Source organism: Bubalus kerabau, chromosome 11 (assembly GCF_029407905.1).
Source record: "Bubalus kerabau isolate K-KA32 ecotype Philippines breed swamp buffalo chromosome 11, PCC_UOA_SB_1v2, whole genome shotgun sequence".
Classification (NCBI taxonomy): domain Eukaryota; kingdom Metazoa; phylum Chordata; class Mammalia; order Artiodactyla; family Bovidae; genus Bubalus; species Bubalus kerabau.
Genome location: NC_073634.1, coordinates 95,499,084 through 95,517,638, shown reverse-complemented (window position 1 = coordinate 95,517,638; position 18,555 = coordinate 95,499,084). Strand labels below are relative to the sequence as shown.

The 18,555-nt window shown below is 43.1% G+C and overlaps 1 protein-coding gene and 1 long non-coding RNA gene across 3 annotated transcripts in view; one reads left to right on the top strand and one right to left on the bottom strand.

The window, feature by feature from the left end:
* Positions 1 to 18,555, top strand: part of TTLL11 (tubulin tyrosine ligase like 11) — a 262,192-nt gene that overhangs the window by 228,898 nt on the left and 14,739 nt on the right. The window lies entirely within an intron of this gene.
* On the bottom strand, positions 794 to 17,065 carry LOC129623506 (uncharacterized). Its single transcript, XR_008700576.1, has 3 exons — positions 17,038 to 17,065; positions 4,188 to 4,272; positions 794 to 843 (listed from the first exon to the last, which is right to left on the bottom strand). It is a non-coding gene; the product is annotated as an uncharacterized LOC129623506 (long non-coding RNA).

Here is an 18,555-nt window from a genome sequence, read left to right as displayed (position 1 = left end):
TGGGGTGGCAGTGGAATTATTAAATATTGAAATTGATCAGGAGTAGCAGCAGGAAGCTATTTATCATGTTTTATTGCTTCAAACTAGCATTACCATCTGGCCCATTGTTAATTCTGAGTAGCTTTTCATGTTTTGTTTGCCTCTCAAATTGTTCCCCGTAAGCGGAATCCACAGGGGCTGCCCACAATAACAGGCTCGGGTGAGGTTTTTCTGGGGTCTGCCGGGTCTCTCCGTCTGCTGACCAAGCTGAGGAGGTGGAAAAAAATATTTATTTTTAGAACATACTGATGTGCGAATCCGGGGCTGGGACCTTCAAGGTCCTTCCGCCCTGCCTCAGCCCCCGGATGTGTGGAACAACAATCCTTAGTAGGAATGCAGTTTTGAGATCACCTCCGGTGTGCAAACATCAGCACTAATGCTCACACCACACCTTCGAGATGTGTAATCAGATCGTGGTTTACGGGCTTCCCCAGTGGCTCAGAAGGTAAAGCATCTGCCTGCAATGCAGGAGACCTGGGTTCAATCTCTGGGTCAGGAAGACCTCCTAGAGATGGAAATGGCAACCCACTCCAGTACTCTTGCCTGGAAAATTCCATGGATGGAGGAACCTGGTAGGCCACAGTCCCTGGGGTCACAAAGAGTCGGACGTGACTGAGCAACTTCACTTTCAGTTTACAGAGGAGGGTCCTGAGGTTCCAAGAACAAAGGTGACTTGTCTGAAATGCCATAGACAGTGAGTCACAGAAGCCAGATTGGAACTCAAGCCTTCTGCCTCCTGATCCCCAGCCTTGGGCCCCTCAGAACGGTGCTTGTTCGATGCAGTGACAGGGGAGAAGGTGGAGCCTGTGAGGAGTAAGTGAAAGGTCAACTCACGGAGCCCATGGAAGACAGAACTGGAGTGGGAGGTGGTACTAGGTCCGTGCATTTGTCTCCCCTTCCTTCACCCTCAGAGCTTATACTCCTGTTTCCATCACTCCTGAAAGGAAATAACAGGGTCTGGGGGCAAGGTGTAGGGGAGCATATAGGCAGTGGGCTAGACGGTAAAGCCAGAGATGAGAAGCTGGTCTGTGCCCATGGACTCAGGGGCCACTGCCGTTTCAGCTGGTGCAGGCTGGGGCCCAGGTGCCCCCTAAGAAGGTCACTCTAGCATCTCCTTTTCTCAAGGAGAAGGGGCTTTGGAAGTCAGCCACGTTCTCAGGACCATGCAGGAAGCTACTGGATGTCCAAAGAAGACTTTGTGTTTGAGTGGTGCTTTTTTCTCTTGGCAAAGGTCAGCAGAGACACCAGGGAGGCCTCCTTCCTTCCTTCCCTCCATCATGCAGGGCCGAGGGATTCTCAGGCCCTGGGTTCTAGAACAGGCCTGGCCAGAGGTGTGAGTGCTGTGTGAGAAAGGGGCAGCTTTACCTGCCCCAGAGCTGCTTCTGTGGGGCTGGCAAGAAAGAAGTCAGAAGACAGATAGAACATGAGATCTCAGTCCCAAAGGGCTGCACTTATTCATTCATTCAACAAGCAGGCAATGAACATGTTACCACATATCACGCCCTACGGGAATAGAAAGAGATTATTTTATGGACACTATTCTCAAGGGGAAAAAAAACCCAATAGAGATTGTGTACTGAATGAACATTTACTATGTGATAGGAACCAAAAGTGCCTGTTGTGAATCGTTTCATTTAATTTTCACACAGCCCTGTGAGATAAGGGTGGTTATTCCCATTTGATGGATGAGAAATCTGAGGCTCAGAGGTGTGAATTTAAGCCAGCATGTCAAGTCTTACAGTGGGGAACCTGGGATCCGAACCAAGAGCAGTCAGCCTTCGGAGCTCAGCCACAGCCCTTCTGTGATACCCTGCGTCTCCAGCCACACAGATGCAAAGGGTGCAGCTGTAACAGGGTGGGGCCAGAGCTCCCATGGGGGAAGCCACAATGGAGGAGGCCGTGAGGGTGAACAGAGAACACAAGCAGAGCACTTAGCAGCCCAGAAAAGGCGCTCACTACTCGTTCTGTATCCCCGAGGGCCTGGCACATCGCCCAGAGCATGCAAATGCATCTCACTTGGTGCCCGGTGAATGCTCCGTGAGCAGACAAGTGCCAAGATAAAAAATATCCCCGTCCCCAAAGCAGGGTGTTCCAAGGATGAGAAGCATGGCTTATACTAGCAGTGGTCTATAGGGGTCTCCCTCTGCTATCCTATTGTCTGGCATAAAAATGCCAGCCCTGTTGGAATAAGACCATCACCCCACACCCAGACCCCAGTGTGTCCAGGTGCTAATGCACCATCCCTTTCTGGAAGCCAGCTGAGACCCTCCTCCTGCCCTGATGGGACTCTGGTACCCACGAAGGGGCTTAAACAGATTCCTGATGCTTGAGGCCTTTATAGACCTTTGACCTGCATGAGGAGAAACTGCTATTGAAATGGAGAAGAAAAATGGTGTTTGAAAAGATTAGAGAGGGGGAAAAAAAAGTAAAACAACAATTAGTAAGAAAAAGCATGCCTGTTGTGCAATCTAAATCTCAGACATCCTTTTAAATAGGCTTGTTATTGATTGCTTTTTAATTGGACCCCAGGTGCACAGAATTGGGTTAATGATAATCCTTGGTTCATAAGACACTTCCATGGAGAACCATGCACATAGCCTGCTGTATTTAGTTAGCTTCTTGAATTAGTTCTTTTTAAGAATGACATAAGCATCCACACACTCTCATGACCCAAAGCAAAAGCTAGGACTTGATGATAACATGCATCTCACGCGTGGTTCTTCCCTCTCATCTCCCCTCCGCACCCCCAGCCAAACCAGCTCATTTCCTGCCTCTCTCTACCTGAGGAGTCCTCATCTGGATCCCATGCCCATGGCTCCCTAAATAGACTGTCTTCCTCTCTGTTAGAATGCCAATGAGTGTTTAGGAGCTCAGTGGAATTTCATAAGAGGCAGTCTCCCACTCTCCAGCAGGCCAGTGTAATTGTCAATTAAGAAAAAAAATTTTTTTCAGTTTCCAATTCTAGAACCTCTAACAGCACACAGAAATCTAAATAAGGATGTTATCGGCAAAAATGGGGTGTGGCAGCCCTCCCATTGCCCAGAATCGAATGAAGAAACACGTTTGTCAGTGAAGATGCAGTTCTGTTCTGTTACGGAAATTGCACTCACGAATGCCTCCTTATCACTGAGGCTTTGCTCTTCCCTCTTCCCAGAGTGGAAGTCACTCCTCTGTGGCGAGAGACAAGGACAGCATCAAGACTGGGCAATAAAAGGCAGTATCACTGGCAGCATCGACGTGAGACAAACATTTCACTTGCAAAGCGAACGTTTGAGCTCAGCATCTGGGTATCTGGTTCATCTAACCCACAACTAGGGGTTTCAGAACAGCTCTGTTCACTTAGCAGCCAGATGTTTGGCTATTTTAAGATATGAGCTAGGGGACTTCCCTGTGGTCCAGTGCCTAAAACTCTGCACTTCCATGGCAGGGGCCTCAGATTTGATCCTGAGTCAGGGAACTAAGATCCCACATGCTGCAAGGCGAGAAAAAAAAAAAAGAAGGAAGGAAGAAAGAAAGAAAATTAAACTGAATAAAAGTGAAAATACAATATATCAACTTAAAAAATTATATGGGAGAAGTCACAAATTAAAAAAAAAATACAAGCTAGAAGTCCCTCCCAGTAAGCAATGAAAACATGATGGCAAAGCAAGAAGAATGGATTGGAGTCTTTCCTCACCCATGTGAGCACATGCGTGACACATGCGTGCACAGTGCACACCTGGCCTGTGGCGGGAAATCAAAGTGTGGCATAGCTAATGTCTCTTACGTGCTGTGGAATCTTGGGCCAAGATAGGAAACATTTCTTCCACTGTTTGGAGAACTCCTAAACTCTGTGCGGGCCTTTGCGGGGCTGCCTGGGTTTGATTGGTGGTGTAGCCAAAGCCGGGCTAACCCAAGGTGGCGCCAGTGGTAAAGAACCTGCCTGCCAACGCAGGAGATGCTAGAGATGCAGGTTTGACCCCTGGGTTGGGAAGATCCCCTGGAGGAGGGCATGGCAACCCACTCCAGGATTCTTGACTGAAGAATCCCATGGACAGAAGAGCCTGGCCGGCTGCAGTCCGTGGGGTCGCAAAAAGTCGAACACGACTGAAGTGACTGAGCACGCACGTGCGCATAACCAGAGCCAAGGGCTCTGGGATCAGACATACCTGGCTTCAAGTCTGAGCCTGATAAGCTGCATACTAGGCGATGTCCACAGGTTACGTAACGTCCTCTGAGCCTCCCAGTCATCTCCTGAAAAGTGGAGATAATAAAGGTGCCCACCTCACAAAGACAAGGATGTGGATGAAATGGGACAAAGCAGAAAAGTGCTCAGAGCAGGTGCTCAGTTGGAAACGCTCACTAAGCAGGGGCTGCTTCCCTTGCGACCACCTGGCTCTGACTGCACCCGTCTCCCGGGACATGCTTCCTGGGCAACGTCTTGTGCCAGGCGCTCTGCAGGTGCTGGGAACAGACAGGAAGAAATGCCCGCCTGGAGACGCTCGCAAGCTCGAGAGGGATGGGACATGGTGGCAACAGACTTTCCCTCGGAGCTGACGGAGTGCCAGCCCTCCCTTTCTTTCCCTCCAAGCGGGCCCTCAGCCGCCCTTGGCCTGGGCTACTGCTGTGACAGCCTGGAGCCTGGCTGCTCCCTCCTCACCCTCCCTGCCCCTTCCTCTTGCATGGCACTGATGCAGGGGGTGGCTAGAAAGAGGAACCCCTGCGTCCAAGGCAAGTGGGGGCAGGGCAGAGTAGATACTGTGAAGCTGGGGACCCTGAGCAGAAAATGCAGGACTGCCACATCAGGGCCCCCGGGCCTGGTGCCCAAGACCACTTTGTCTTGGTCCCCGAAGACCAGCTTTCCCTGCTCCTCCGCCCATCTGCTCTCACTCTCCTAGGCGCTCCTGCCATCCACTGGCTGCGGCGGCCTCCAGCCCGCTTCCTGCATCACCCCTCAACCAAGAGCCCACCATCAACTGCCTGTAGTCAACTCCCTTCCACATGTGCAGCCACCCTTCTCATTACTAGCCTGACAGGCACTTGCTCCAGCCAAGGTGGCCGGCCAGTTTGGTGTCCCTCCATCGGGGCACTTGCCTCTGCCCGAGGCCCCCTCCCGTCACACCCCACTGCCCAGCCTTCCTCTCCAGGAGCCGCCCTCAGGCTGGACCAATCCCCCCTTTCCATCAGCTCCAATAGCCTCCCATCCGGTTCCATCAGATGCACAATGCTGATCACAGCTCGAATTACACACTGTGGAATGAGTGTGTGGCCTCTGGCCCTTGAGCTAGACTCATTGCCGTGATGTCAAGTTGTTCCTGCCTTGAGGAAGCCTAGCGCTGTGCCTGGCACATAGTAGGTGCTCAGCACACGTGGGGGACGGCCGGGGGGCGGGGCCCTGACGATCAGCTGACATCTGTGGGTGTCTGAGTCTCGTTCAGTCTCTCACCAGATTTCCTCAGTCGACTTATGCAAATCATCTGCCTCCTTTACTTTCCCCCAGCTGGAATGAGCCCCAACTGAGATGTATGTGGTTAACGACGTACTGAAATATTTAAAAGTATTTTTACTTGGAGGGTTTAGCGAAGCCTGACTTATACATATACATGGACGGCCCCCTTCCTCCACGGGACGGGAGGCAGGTTTCACGCGGTGCTGTGTCTGGCACGGGCGACGTTCTTCAGCCTTGAAATTATCTCAGAGTCAGATGGGCCTCCCTGGATGTGTGCCCTCCACGCTTACAAAATAGTCGGCGTCAGAATTATTTTTAATAAAAGCAGGCAAGCCAACAGAAATGCCAGCGAGCCCTCCCCACGCAGACGCTTATCTGGGGCTGCTGCCGCGCACGCTGCACCTTCTGTAATGACTTTCCCCTCGGCGCGTGTCGCCTGGAGACTGCCATCACCCCCACAGCCCCTGCCTCCCAGCACCTGATCTTCCTCATCCTCTCCTTCACCTCCAGGGCCTGGGGATTTCTGCCGTTGTCTGGTTCTACCCCCACCCTCCAAAAAGAGACAAAAGGGTAAAAGCGGGATGATGATTTTTTAATGCAGCCATCTCCTTTTCTTGTACTTGTTGCTCACCATCCCAGATCCTGCAGAAACAGCAGCAGCAGGATGGAGGCTGTGGGAAAAGCAGGAGCCAAGGAGTCACCCAGGCTGAGTTTGGTTTCCTCCACCTCCCATCTAGGAGCCCTGGGTTGGCGGGGACGGGGGTGCTGGCACTTCAGCTGCAGGAACCACAGTTTCCTTTAAACAGGTCAATGACATCCACCTTGGTTTGTTGTAAGGACTGAGTTAGGAAGTGTTTGCCTGGCTGGCTCTTTTTTTCTTTTTTACTTTATTTTAACCACTGTTGCCATTCTTCATATTATGAGACTGACGCGCTGCCTACTGCGCTAAGAAGGCTCTTACTGTTGCCATTCTTGATGTGTATGCATGCTTTCCACATTTCAAAACAGTTTTCCAATCTGCTTCTGCACTGAAAGCTCACACTCCCCCTGAGCGTGGTCTTGTTCCCAAGACCCCACTCACAGAGGGGGAAACTGGCTCAGAGTGGTAAAGAAGGGTCAGGTAAAGGAACCAGTAAGAGCAGGAACCAGTAAGATGCTGAAAAGGAGTTGCCTTGTTCAAGATCTTAGTGGGAAACTTTCTAGTGTCTCACCATTAAGTATTACGTTCCGTATAGGTTTTTTGCACATGTTCTTTATCAAGTTGAAGGTGTCCTCTCTGTTCCTACTTTACTCAGTTTTTATGACGAATGAGTGTTGGATTTTTGTCAAGTGCTTTTCTTGCATCTATGCATAGGATCATCTGATTTTTATTCTTTAACCTTTAGTTGATGTGATTTGTTGTTGTTCAGTCACTAAGTCATGTCTGACTCTTTCCAACCCTATAGACTGTAGCATATCAGGCTTCCCTGTCCTTCACCATCTCCCAGAGTTTGCTCAAGTTCATGTCCATTGAGTTGGTGATTCTCTCTAACCATCTCATCCTCTGTCACTCCCTTCTCCTCCTACCTTCAATCTTTCCCAGCATCAGGGTCTTTTCTAATGAGTTGGCTTTTTGCATCAGGTGGCCGAAGTATTGGAGTTTCAGCATCAGTCCTTGCCGTGAATATTCAGGGTTGATTTGCTTTAGGATTGACCGGTTCGATCTCCTTGCAGTCCGTCTTCTCCAGCACCACAACTCGAAAGCATCAGTTCTTCACTGATGTGATAGATGACATTACTTGATTTTTGAATGTTGAACCAGCCTTAGTTTTCTTCATATGTATCTTCCATATGTTCTGTTAAGGGCTTCCCTGGTAGCTCAGCTGGTAAAGAATCCGCCTGCAATGCAGCAGACCCCAGATTGATTCCTGGGTCAGGAAGATCTCCTGGAGAAGGGAAAGGCTACCCAAACTCCAGTATTCTTGGGCTTCCTTGGTGGCTCAGCTAGTAAAGAATCCGCCTGCAATTTGGGAGACCTGGGTTCGATCCCTGGATTGGAAAGATCCCCTGGAGAAGGGAAAGGCTATCCATTCCAGTATTCTGGCCTGGAGAATTCCATGAACTATACCCATGAGGTTGCAGAGTCAGACATGACTGAGCAACTTTCATTTTCACTTTTCATATGTTCTGTTAGATTTATACCTATTTTATTTGGGTGTTAATGTAAATGATGATATGAGAATTTTGTTTTGTTTTTTAAAATTTTTTGTCATGCTGCGCAGCATGCGGGACCCTAGTTCCTCGACCAGAGAGTGAACTCACACACCCCTACAGTGGAAGCGGGGAGTTTTAAGCCCTGAACAACAGGGAAGTCCTTGACATTGTTTTTCATTTCAAATTCCAAGTGTTCATTGTTGGAATATAGGAAGTGAAAGTGAGAAGCCACTCAGTCGTGTCCAACTCTTTGTGACCACATGGGCTGTATACAGGCCAGAATGTGGGATTGGGTAGCCTTTCCCCTCTCCAGGGGATCTTCCCAACCCAGGGACTGAACCCAGGTCTCCTGCATTGCAGGCGGATTCTTTACCAGCTGAGCCACAAGGGAAGCTCAGGGAATATAGGAAAGCAGTTGACTATTATGTAATTACTTTGTACCCTACAACCTCACTATAAGCACTTAGTTCCAGAAGTTTGGTCAGTTCACTGGGATTTTCTATTAATGCATTGGCAGTCGTGTCATTTGGGAGTAAAGGCACTTTTACTTCTGCCTTTCCCATCGGTCGACCTTTTCTTTTCCACTCTTGTCTTGTTTTGTCTTGTCTTATGGTATGAACTAAGTCTCCCAGTACAGTGTTGAATGGAATGGTGAGAGGGGACACCTGTGTCATGTTTCCAGTCTTAGGGAGAAAGTGTGTAGTTTCTCAGCATCATGAATTTGGTAGCTGTATTTGGTAGCTTTTTTTTCACCAAATGAATGTGATTCCCCTTTGTTCCTAGTTTGCATAGATGTTTAGGTTTGTTGTTTGTTTATTTTTTGTCACGAATAAATGTTGTGTTTTGTCAAGTGCTTTTCCTGCATCTATTGATAGAATCATATGATTTTTCTTCTTTAGCCTATTGATGTGATAGATTGCATCACTTGATTTTTGAATGTTGAAGCAGCCTTGCATACCTGGAATAAATCTCATTGTTTGTCATATTGAGGATTTTTGCATCTATGTTTATGAGAGTTATTAGTTCATAGTTTTTGTTTCTAGTAATGCCATTATCTAGTATTGGGGTAATGTTGATCTCATAAAATATGTTAGGACATATTCCCTCTGCTTCTATATTCAGTAAGAGATAGTAGAGAAGTGGTATCATTCCTTTCTTAAATGTTTGGTAGAATTTATCAATGGAACCATCAGGGCCTAGTTCTTTCTTTTTTTAGAAAGTTATTAATTATTGATTTAATGTCTTTAATAAATATAAGCCTATTCAGTTTATCTGGTTCTCTTTGTGTGAGTTTTGGTGAATTGCGTCTTTCAAGAAATTGGTCCATTTCATCTAAGTTATCAAATTTGTGGGCACAAAGTTATTCATAATATTTCTTAATTTTCTTTTTAATGACTATGGGATCAGTAGTGCTAATTTTAAATTACTAACTAGTAGTTTAGTAATCTTTTTTTCTTGCTTAGCTGGGCTAGAGGTTTATCAGTTTCATTGATCTTTTCATAGCAACAGCTTTGGCTTAATTGATTTTTATTGATTTCTTATTTTTAATTTCATTGACTTCTGCTCTAATTTTTATTACTTATTTTCTTCTGCTTACTTTGGATTTAATTTACTCTTCTTTTTCTAATTTCCTAAGATGGGAGCTTAGATAATTGATTTAAGATCTTTCATTTTGTCTAACATATGCATTAGATGCTCTAAATATCCCTCTATGCACTACCTTCACTGCTTACCTCAAAATCAATAAGTTCTATTTTCATTTTCACTTAGTTAAAAATGTTTTTTGTCTTGAGACTTATTTTTTTGACCCATATATTGTTTCAGTTCAGTTCAGTTCAGTTGCTCAGTCGTGTCTGACTCTTTATTATTTTGTTATATATATGTATATATATATATACACACACACATATATATACACACATATATAAAATATATATATATATTTTGTTATATATATTGTTTAGACATGTGCTATTTAATCTCCGAATATCTGGGGACTTTTCAGCTATCTTTATGTTACTGATCTTTAGTTTAATTTCACTGTGGTGTGAGAAAGTGCTTTGTATGATTTCTTTTCTTTTAGATTTGCTAAGGTGTGTTTTATGGCTGGGAATGTAGTCTATCTTGGTTAATGTTCTGTGCGAACTGAGAAGAGTGTGTATTCTGCTGTTGTTGAGTCAAGTATTTTATACATGTCAGTTAGATCCAGTTGATTGATGGTGCTGTTGAGTTCAACTATATCCTTACCAATTTTCTGCCTGCTGGATCTGTCAATTACTGATAAAGGGGTGTTGAAATCTCTAACTATAATAGTGGATTTGTCTATTTTCCCTTGCAGTTCTATCTGTTTTACCTCACATATTTTGACACTCTGTTTTTAGCTACATACATACATGTTAAGGATTATGTCTTTTTGGAGAACTGACCCCTTTCTCATTAATAATGCCCACCTTAATCCCTGATAATTTTCTCTGTTCTACGGTCTTCAATGTCTGAAATTAATATAGTTACTCCAACTTTCTTTGAGTTAGTGCTAGCACGATATATCTTTCTCCATCTCCTTAGTTTTTAATCTATGTCTTTATGTTTAAAGAGGGTTTCTTCTAAACAACATATAGTTGGATTTTGCTTTTCTTATCCACTCTTAACAATCTATGTCTTTTAATTAATATATTTAAGCCATTCACATTTAAGGTGATTATTGCTACAGTTAGATTACTATATACCATCAATTCAATTCAGTCACTCAGTCGTGTCCAACTCTTTGCGACCCCATGAACCGCAGCACGCCAGGCCTCCCTGTCCATCACCAACTCCCACAGTTTACCCAAACTCATGTCCATTGAGTTGGTTATCCCATCCAACCATCTCATCCTCTGTCATCCCCTTCTCCTCCTGCCCTCAATCATTCCCAGCATCAGGGTCTTTTCAAATGAGTCAGCTCTTCACATCAGGTAGCCAAAGTATTGGAGTTTGAACTTCAACATCAGTCCTTCCAATGAACACCCAGGACTGATTTCCTTTAGGATGGACTGGTTGGCTCTCCTTGCAGTCCAAGGGACTCTCAAGAGTCTTCTACAACACCACAGTTCAAAAACATCAATTCTTCAGTGCTCAGCTTTCTTTATAGTCCAACTCTCACATCCATACATGACTACTGGAAAAACCATAGCCTTGACTAGACGGACCTTTGTTGACAAAGTAATGTGTCTGCTTTTTAATATGCTATCTAGGTTGGTTATAACTTGCCTTCCAAGGAGTAAGCATCTTTTAATTTCATGGCTGCAATCACCATCTGCAGTGATTTTGGAGCCCAGAAAAATAAAGTCAGCCACTGTTTCCCCATCTATTTCCCATGAAGTGATGGGACCGGATGCCATGGTCTTAGTTTTCTGAATGTTGAGCTTTAAGCCAACTATTTCATTCACCTCTTTCACTTTCATCAAGAGGCTCGTTAGTTCTTCTTCACTTTCTGCCATAAGGGTGGTGTCATCTGCATGTCTGAGGTTATTGATATTTCTCCTGGAAATCTTGATTCCAGCTTGTGCTTCCTCCAACCCAGCATTTCTCACGATGTACTTTTCATATAAGTTAAATAAGCAGGGTGACAATATACAGCCTTGATGTACTCCTTTTCCTATTTGGAACCAGTCTGTTGTTCCATGTCCAGTTCTAACTGTTGCTTCCTGACCTTCATACAGGTTTCTCAAGAGGCAGGTCAGGTGACCTGGTAACTATATACCATGTTTGTAACCATTTCTGTTTATTTCCCTTGTTCTTTGTTGTCTTTCCCTCTTCTTCTGCCTTTTCTGGGCTTCCCTGATAGCTCAGTTGGTAAAGAATCTGCCTGCACTGCAGGAGACCCTGGTTCGATTCCTGGGTTGGGAAGATCTGCTAAAGAAGGGATTGGCTACCCATTCCAGTATTCTTGGGCTTCCCTTGTGACTCAGCTGGTAAAGAATCCACCCACAATGTGGGAGACCTGGGTTTGATTGCTGGCTTGGGAAGATCCCCTGGAGAAGGGAAAGGCTACTCACTCCAGTATTCTGGCCTGGAGAATTCCATGGACTGTATAGCCCATGGATCGCAAAGAGTCGGACACGAATGAGTGACTTTCACTTTCACCGGTTTTAACTGAGCATTTTATATGATTCTATTTTCTCTCTTAATATATCAATTATACTTCTTTTTTTAAAAAAATTTAGTGGTTGTTCTAGAATTTGCAGTGTACTTTTTCATCCAATAAGTCCATTTTCAAACAGTGCTATACCACTTCCCAGAAAGCGCAGGTTCCTTGTAAAACAGTATTCACAACTCCTCCCTCCCTTACCTAATAACATTGCTGTTACTCATTTGCTTTCTTCTTAAGCTGTAACCAACCAACACATTGTTGCTATTATTACTTTGAACAGTTTTCTGTTAGATCAGTTAAGAATAGGAAAAGTAAAAAGGATTTATTCTACCCGCATTTATTCCTTTTCTGATGCTCTTTTCTTTATGGAGATCTGCGTTTCTGACCTAGATCCTTTTCTTTCTCTCTGAACAGCTTCTTTTAACACTGTTTGCAAAGCAAGTCTATGGGCAACAAATTCCTTCAGTTTTTGTTTATCTGAGAAAGTCTTTATTTCTCCTTCACCTTCGAAGGGTAATTTCTCTGGATACAGAATTCTAGGTTTATGGGATTTTTCTTTCAACATTTAAAATGTTTCACTCCATTTTCATCTTAAATGGTTTCTGATGAGAGGCTAATGTAACTTTTTTTTTCTTATTCCTCTATAGGTAAGATGCTTTCCCCCTCTGGCTTCTGTCAAGGTTTTCTCTTTGTCTCTGGTTTTCTACAGTCTGAATACAATATGTATAGGTATAAACTTCTTTGGTATTTCTCCTCTGTGTCATCCTCTGAGCATCTTGGATCGGTGGTTTGGGTGCCTCATTAATTTTGGAAAATTGTCAGCCATTATAACTTCAAATATTTCTTCTATTCCTTTCCTGTTTCTCTTTCTGGTACTTTTATTGTATTTCAAACCTTTTGTATTGTTCCACTGTTTCAGGACTTTCTCCCTTTTTTCCTTTCAAAAGTGGAACTGCCAGATTACATTATAATTCTATTTTTAATTTTTTGTGGACCCTCCATACTGTTTTTCACAATGGCTGTACCATTTCACATTCCCTCCAAGAGAGCATAAGGATTCCCTCTTCTCCACATTCTCACCAACATTCATCATTTCTTGTCTTTTTGATAATAGCTATTCTAATAGACATGAGGTGATGACTCATTGTGGTTTTGATTTTCATTTCCCTGATGATCAATAATGTTGAGCATCTTTTCAGGTACCTGTTGGTCATCTGTATGTCTTCTTTGAACAAATGTCTATTCATATATTCTGCCCAGTTTAAAATCTGATTGGTTTTTTGACTATTGAGTCATATGAGTTCTTATATATTTTTAATATTAACTCCTTACTAGGTATATAATTTGCAATTATTTCTTCCCGTTCAGTAGGTTGCCTTTTCATTTTGCTGGTGGTTTCCTTGGCTGTGCAGAAACGTTTTAGTTTGGTGTGGTTTGACTTGTTCATTTTTGCTTTTGGTGTGGAGATTAAAAAAAAAAAAAAGGAATCCTTACAAAGGCCTATGTCAAGGAGCTTACTGCCTGTTTTTTCCTAGGCATTTAATGGTTTCAGGTCTTAGGTTCAGGTCTTTTTCATGTTGAGTTAATTTCTTATGTATGGTGTTAGATGGTGGCCCAGTTTCATTCTTTTGCATGTGGCTGTGCAACTTTTCCAACACCATTTATTGAAGAAACTGTCCTTTCCCTATTGTATATCCTTGACTTCTTTGTTGTAAATTAATTGACCATATATGCATGGGTTTATTTCTGGGCTCTCTGTTCTACTGATAAATGTGTCTGTTTTTATCCCAATGAGTATGTGTTCAATTGCATCCAACTCTTTGCAATTCCATGGACTGTAACCCACAAGGCTTCTCTGTCTATGGAATTTCCAGACAAGAATGCTGGAGTGGGTTGCCACTTCCTACTCCTGGGGATATTCCTGACCCAGGGATCAAACCCATGTCTCTCGCATCTCCTGGCAGGCAGATTCTTTACCACTGTGCCACCAGGGAAGTCTTTTTTTTTATCCCAATACCACACTGTTTTCACTACTATAGCTTTGTAAGATAGTTTGAAACCAGGAAATGTGATGCCTTCAGTTTTGTCCTTCTTTCTCAAAGTTGCTTTGGCTATTTGGAGTCGTTTTTGGTTCTGTACAAATTTTAGGATTGTTTGTTCTATTTCTGTGGAAAATGCCATTAGAATTTTGATAGGGGTTGCATTGGATCTGTATGCTGTTTTCAGAAGTATGAGCATTTTGACAATATTAATTATTCCAATCCACGAGTACAGAATATTTTTGCATTTATTTTTAATTTCTTTTGTTGATATCTTACAGTTTTCAATATATGGGTCTTTCAAATACTTAGTTAAATTTCATCCTGAATATTTTATTCTTTTTTATGAGATTGTAAATGAGATTGTTTTCTTAATTTCTCTTTCTGATAGTTTGTTATTAATATATAGAAAGCAACAGATTTTTGTGTATTAATTTTATATCTTGTAACTTTACTGAATTCATTTATTTTTTCTCACAGTTTTTTGATGGATTCATTGGGATTTTCTAAATATAATATCATGTCATATGCAAATAGTGACAGTTTTGCTTTTTCCTTTCCAATTTTGATTCCTTTTATTTCTTTTTCTTGCCTAATTTCTCTGGATAGGACAATTCCTATTATGTTCCTATTATATTAAATTAAATTGATAAGAGTGGACATCTTTGTCTTGCTCCTGATCTTAGAGGAAGAACTTTAAGCTTCTCACCATTGAGCATGATATTAGCTGAGGGTTTGTCATATATGACCTTTATTATGCTGGGATACCTTCCCTCTATACCTGATTTGCTGAGAATTTTTATCAAAAATGGATGTTGAACTTTGTCAAATGCTTTTTCTGCATCTATTGAGATGATCATATGCTTTTAATCCTTCATGTTATTAATGTGGTACAGTAAGGCTCCTACATATGAATGAGTTCTGTTCCAAGAATGTGTTCATAAGTTCAATTTTTTTTTAAGTCCAACAAAGTTAGCCTACGTACCCAACTAACCCAGGCAGCTCTATAGTACTGTATTGTAATAGGTTTATAATACTCTTCACACAGATAATACATACAAAACAAATGCAAGAAAATACAGAAAGCATTTTTAATCCTACAGTACAGTACCTTAAAAAGTATAGTAGTACAGTACAATAGCTGGTATACAGGAGTTGCATCAAGTGAACAGGCAAGAAGAGTTACGGACTGGAGGAGGAAGAAGAGTCGGGAGATGGTAGAGCTGAAGGATCGTCAGCAATAGGAGATGGAGGGCAAGCCACAATTTCACTCATGTCAGATGATGGTGGAATGCAAGTTCACATCTTTGAAAGCTTGCAACTTGAAGGTTCATATGTAGGGGACTTACTGTATATCACATTGACTGATTTGCAGTTGATGAACCATCCTTGTGTACCTAGAATAAATCATCCTTGTATACCTAGAATAAATCCCATTTAATCATGGTGTATGATCCTTTTAATGTATTGTTGAATTTAGTTTGATAATAATTTGTTATGGATTTTTGCATCTATGTTCATCAAGAATACTGATCTATACTTTTTTTCTTATGGCATCATTGTCTGATTTTGGTATCAAGGTAATGCTGACCTCATAAAATGAGGTTGAAAGAATTCCCTCATCTTCTGTTTTTTTAAAGGGTTTGAGAAGGACTGGTATTAATTCTTTGAGTGTTTGGCAGAGTTCACCAGTGAAGCCATCGGTCCTGCGCTTTTGTTTGTTGGGAGGTTTTTTATTGATTCAATTTTCTTACTTAATTGGCCTGTTCAGATGATCTCATCTTGACTAAGTATTGCTAGGTTGTTTTTGTGAATTTATCCATTTCTTCTAGGTTGTCCAAAGACATTTTTCCTGGACATTCTGCTTTTTTTTTGCCCATTCTTCTGTTCTTTGCATTTCAGTTTGTGACATTTCTATTGACATATCTTCAGGCTCACTGATCTTTCCTTAGATAATCTATTTCTGAATCCACTGAGGGCTTCATCTCTATTATGGTATTTTTAATTTCTAGCATTTCCTTTTGATTCTTTCTTAAAGTATTCATCTCTCTTCTTACCTTACCCATCTGTTATGGAATGTACTTTTTCCATCAGAGCCCTTAACATATTAATCATCATTATTTTCTATTCTCCATTGAATAATTCCAATTCTGTGTCATATCTGAATATGGTTTTGATGCTTACTTTGTCTCTTCAGACCACTTTTTTTCTCATCTTTTAGCAGATCTTGTAATTTAGGGTTGAAAGCTGGATGTGATGTATCAGGTACTAAGAACTGAGACAGTGAGGCTGTAAGTGTGAGGTTTTATTTTAACTTGGCTGGGAGCTGGGCTGTAATTCATGTTTGCTGCAGCTGTAGATGCCAGAGGCTTAAGTTTCCTTGGTTTTATTTTCTACTTCCAATTGTCTTTGGGTTTCCCTAAAAACTCCTTCTTAAATTGTTTTGCAGCTCTTGGTTGTATCCATTGTTGTTATATTGGAGCCCTGTTGATGTGGTATTCCCATCTCTTTCAGAACTTTCCACAGTTTATTGTGATCCACACAGTCAAAGGCTTTGGCATAGTCAATAAAGCAGAAATAGATGTTTTTCTGGAACTCTCTTGCTTTTTCCATGATCCAGCGGATGTTGGCAATTTGATCTCTGGTTCCTCTGCCTTTTCTAAAACCAGCTTGAACATCAGGAAGTTCACGGTTCACATATTGCTGAAGCCTGGCTTGGAGAATTTTAAGCATTACTTTACTAGCATGTGAGATGAGTGCAATTGTGCAGTAGTTTGAGCATTCTTTGGCATTGCCTTAAGATGTTGGGGAGAGAGAGCATTTGATAACCTGTTTAAATCTCAGTTTCTTACTAGGCTTGAGTCCTTGAACTGTGATGTTAAAAAAAAAAAGCCTTTTTTTTTTTTTTTCCCCTTTTGTGAGACAGGAAGGCTGGAGAGGCCGGAGTTGTCTAATTGCCCTTCCCTCAGGTCAGGTAAGCCTCAGGTAAAGCCTGCCCCTTGAGGGCAGGCTTTTGTTATGGAGAATACTCTGGGCATATGTCAAAATGATTGCTTTCTCCTCACCCCTGCCTGAAGCATGAGAGATTTTTCTCTTATAGTCACCTTAAGAACCTGGTTAGGTTCTGGATGTCAGGGATACCCTAAGACTGAGCGCCCAAGAATTTCTAACTCTCAGTCTAGTCCACCCAGCAGTTCTTCACTTACCAATTACATGTTCCTATCAGTTACTGGCTCTAGCAACTCCTGCTCCCAGCAAGCTGATCTCAGCTGTGATTATCCGTGTTCACTTGTCCGCCCAATTCTCAGGTTGGCAGTTTGCCCTGTGACCTCATTTCTCTGACGGATGTAAGAAAAGCCATCCATTTCTGGTTTGCTCATCTTTTGTCTTGCTGTAAGGATGGGAGTGATGATTTCCAAGCTCTTTTTGTGTCAGAGCTGTATCTGGAAGTCCTCTCTAACCGTTTTATACTTTGCACACCAACCTGTTTTGCAAAGAAGAGAGAGATGAAGCTCAGAGAGGTTAAGAAATGTGCCCAGGGTCACCCAGCTGATGGTGGTAGAGCCAAAATTCTTTCTTCCACTCCAATGGTCTTTAAGAAACTGTACCAATCCCAAGCATTCCAGAGGTGTTTACCATACAGACCCGTTTCGAAGTTTTCCATGGAATTCCTGGTGAAATCTGGGCTTAATCATTTAACCTGAGAGTGAAGTAAGAACTTCATGAGTCATCTCGTCAGTTCTCCGCCTCTAGACAAGAAAATTAACCCAAGATAAAAGCTTATCCAGCCCAGAGTTCATCATCTCTCGCATGGAGCCAACTTCAGTATTCACCAGTAGCATCGTTTAATGTGTGCTTGTCTTACTGGTGTGGAATCAGAGTCTTTAAAACCAGAGAGGCCTTAGAGATCCACTATTCAACCCCCATGTTTTACAGGTGAAGGACGCTGAGACTCTGAACTCCCTGCTGTCTATTGGCTTTCTCCCTCCTTAACTTGCTGTTTGTCCTAGATCTTTCTAGGAATAATTTAGACACACTTCTTTTTGAAATAGTCAATGCATAGTCACGTACTAAAGCTTGTGTTCTGCTGCATCCTTTGCCCCATGGGAGAGGGGAGAAGGCAGACACCATGCCCTTGGGGTGACCTCCATCTCACTGCAAGACTTAGGAGACTTCTAGTCATCAGGCCTCCTTGACCTCCATCAGTCTTCTCTGAGGTCTGGATAGACCAGTGGTTCTCAATTGGAGCTGATACTTCCTGTCACCTGGAGACGTGTGGCCATGTCTGGAGACATCTTTGCTTGCCACAACTGGGGAAGGAAGGAGAGAAGGTGCTATTGGCATCTAGTGGGTAGAGGCCAGGGATGCTCTAAACACTGTGATGCATAGGACACTCCCCCTCCCCCAACAAAGAACTTTCTGGCCCCAAATCTAAAAAAAGCTGGCAAGGTCAAGAAGCCCTGAGGTGGAGTGTGTTCAGTCAGGATCTCCAACAGTAGCTCTTTGTGTGCTTGAAATGGCCACATTTTCCCTTCAGCTTTCCTAAAAGACAGCTCCTGGGGCGTGGAAGCACTTCCCCGGGGGCCCCACCATGGTCACGTGATGTAGCTGCCAATCAACTCAGGGCGAGGGTTAGCAGCCTCCCAGGAAGGGTGCGCTCCCAAAGTGCTCTGCAAGACCTTACATGACTGAGGTGCTTTCTTCTTGGTAGCAGGTGGGTGTCT